This window comes from Artemia sp. Qi Xiang Cuo, chromosome 7, assembly GCF_049724085.1.
Source record: "Artemia sp. Qi Xiang Cuo chromosome 7, ASM4972408v1, whole genome shotgun sequence".
Lineage (NCBI taxonomy): Eukaryota > Metazoa > Arthropoda > Branchiopoda > Anostraca > Artemiidae > Artemia > Artemia sp. Qi Xiang Cuo.
Window position 1 is genome coordinate 26304360 of NC_142800.1, and position 3610 is coordinate 26307969.

The 3610-nt window shown below is 38.5% G+C and overlaps 1 non-coding gene across 1 annotated transcript; it reads left to right on the forward strand.

Moving 5' to 3' along the window:
• Positions 1–3137: 3137 nt before the first annotated feature.
• On the forward strand, positions 3138–3220 carry TRNAL-CAA (transfer RNA leucine (anticodon CAA)). The gene has a single exon. It is a non-coding gene; the product is annotated as a tRNA-Leu (tRNA).
• The last annotated feature ends 390 nt before the right edge of the window (positions 3221–3610 follow it).

The window sequence follows — 3610 nt, forward strand, 5'->3', positions numbered from 1 at the left end:
TTATTATGCACTTGCTATATAAAGAACGCTTTCGTGAAAATCCCAAGGTTTTTTCTGATTTTTTGGACAATTGCTGCCTCGCTGTTTAAGTTAAGAGGTGAAACCAAGACCAAAGGAGTTTTTGAGATTTTTCATCGGTCAGAGATGCAATAATGGTACTATTTTTTAATAGCATAGAAAAGAATGACTTTTGAATGCCTCGCTGTTTAAGTTAAGAGGGGAAACAAAGACCAGAGGAGTTTTTGAGATTTTTCATTGGTCAGAGATGCAACAGTGGTATTGTTTTTTAATAGCATAGAAAAGAACTACTTTTGAATACCTCGTTGTTTAAATTAAGAGGTGAAATCAAGACCAGAGGACTTTTAGAGATTTTTCATTAGTAAGAGATGCAGCAATGGTACACTTTTCTTAATAGCAAGGAAAAGAAAAACTATTGAATGCCTCGCTGTTTAAGTTAAGAGGTGAAACCAAGACCAGAGTAATTTATGAGATTTTTCATTTGTCAGAGATGCAACAATGGTACTGTTTTTTAATAGCATGGAAAAGAACGACTATTGAATGCCTCGCTTTTTAAGTTAAGATGTGAAGTCAAGCCCAGAGGAATTTCTTAGATTTTTTATTGGTCAGAGATGTAACAATGGTACTGTTTTTTAATAGCATGGAAAAGAACGACTATTAAATGCCTCGCTGTTTAAGTTAAAAGGTGAAACCAAGACCAGATGAAATTTTGAGATTTTTCATTGGTCAGAGATGCAACAATGGTACATTTTTTTTAATAGCATGGAAAAGAACGACTATTGAATGCCTCGTGGTTTAAGTTAAGAGGTGAAATCAAGACCAGGTGAATTTTTGAGATTTTTCATCGGTCAGAGATGCAACAATGGTACATTTTTTTAATAGCATGGAAAAGAACGACTATTGAATGCCTCGCTGTTTAAGTTAAGAGGTGAAACCAGGACGAGAGGAATTTTTGAGATTTTTCATCGGTCAGAGATGCAACAATGGTACATTTTTTTTTAATAGCATGGAAAAGAACGACTATTGAATGCCTCGTGGTTTAAGTTAAGAGGTGAAATCAAGACCAGAGGTATTTTTGAGATTTTTTCATCGCTCAGAGATGCAACAATGGTACATTTTTTTTTTAATAGCATGGAAAAGAACGACCATTGAATGCCTCGCTGTTTAAGTTAAGAGGTGAAACCAAGACCAGAGGAATTTTTGAGATTTTTCATCGGTCAGAGATGCAACAATGGTACATTTTTTTTTTAATAGAATGGAAAAGAACGACCATTGAATGCCTCGCTGTTTAAGTTAAGAGGTGAAACCAAGACCAGAGGAATTTTTGAGATTTTTCATCGGTCAGAGATGCAACAATTGTACATTTTTTTTAATAGCATGTAAAAGAACGACTATTGAATGCCTCGATGTTTAAGTTAAGAGGTGAAACCAAGACCAGATGAATTTTTGAGATTTTTCATCGGTCAGAGATGCAACAATGGTACATTTTTTTTAATAGCGTGGAAAAGAACGACTATTGAATGCCTCGTGGTTTAAGTTAAGAGGTGAAATCAAGACCAGAGGAATTTTTTAGATTTTTCATCGGTCAGAGATGCAACACTGGTACATTTTTTTAATAGCGTGTAAAAGAACGACTATTGAATGCCTCGTTGTTTAATTTAAGAGGTTAAACCAAGACCTAACGAATTTTTGATATTTTTAATTGGACCAAGATTAACCACCGGTACATTTTTTTAACAGAATTTACTAGAAATACATTTGTATATCCTGTTGTTTAATTTAGCGCGTTAAGTCTATACCAGAGGGCTTTTTTACTATTTTCATAGGTCAGAGGATCAAAAATAGTGCACTTTTTTAATATATGGGACAATAACGACTAATGAACACAGAGACAACACACACACAGAGACGACAAACACATAACGACCACACACGCACAAAGACGACACACACACAGACACAGAGACGACACACACACAGAGATCACCCACACACAGAGACGAAACATACATAGAGATGACACACGCACAGAGACGATACACACACACACAGAGACAACACACACACAGAGATGACACACACATAGCGACGACACGATCACAGAGACTACACACACACAGAGACGACACACACAGAGAGACGACACACGCACAGAGACGATACACACAGAGACGACATACAGAGACAGAGAAGAAACACATACAGAGACAAAACACACATAGAGACGACACATGCACAGCGACGATACACACACACAGAGACAACACACACAGAGAGACGAGACACACACACAGAAACGACACAATCAGAGAGAGAAGACACCCTCACAGAGATGACACACACACACACAGAGACGGCAAAAACACACAGAGACGAAACACACATAGAGACGACACACACACAGAGACGATACACACACAGAGACAACATACACAGAGAGACGAGACACACACACAGAAACGACAAACACACATAGAGACGACATACTCAAAGAGATGACACACATACAGATACGAAACACACATAGAGACGACACACGCAGAGAGTCAACACACACACACACAGAGAAGACAAACACACACAGATACGACAAACACACACACAGAGGACAAACACACACTGAGAGGACAAACACACACAGAGACGACAAACACACAGAGACGACAGACACAAAGAGACGACTCACACATAGAGAGGACAAACACACAGAAACGACACACACACACAAACACACACACACACACACACAGAGACGACAAACACACATAGAGACAACACAAACACAGAGACAACAGACAAACAGAGAGACGACACCCACACAGAGACGTCACACACACACAGAGACGAAACACACACACACAGATACGACACACACGCAGAGACGACACGCACACACACACACACACAGACGACACACACAAAGTGACGACTTACACATAGAGACAACACACGAACAGAGACGAAAAACACACAGAGACTACACACATAGAGTGACAACACACACACACACACACAGAGAGAGACGACAAACACACAGAGACAGCACACACAAAGAGACGACACACACACAAAGAATGAAACTGAATTACAATATGAATTTGATCAGGAATTGTTTATAAGTCAGGTTGGCCGAGTGGTTAAGGCGCTAGACTCAAGATCTGGTCCCCATATGGGGTCGTGGGTTCGAACCCCACACCTGACAATTTTTTTCTTATGTAATTTTTTTCTTTAATCATGTATTGTGATTTCACTAAATAACTTCTTTAAAAGGATTTATGCAGAACCTAAATTGTTAGGGCCTTTAATAGATTAAATAAAAAAAACTAGAAAAGTGCAAAATGTTCAAATTCTCTTCTGAATTTTCTTAAAGAAGAGAAAAAAAGTTAGTTTAATTCTGAACTTTACCAATGAAACTGAATTACAATATGAATATGTCCAAGAATTGTTTACAAGTCAGGTTGGCCGAGTGGTTAAGGCGCTAGACTTAGGATCTGGTCCCCATACGGGGTCGTGGGTTCGAGCCCCACACCTGACAATTTTTTTCTTATTCTAAATCTTTGGAAACATCCTCTATTTCTGACCGTTTAAGTTT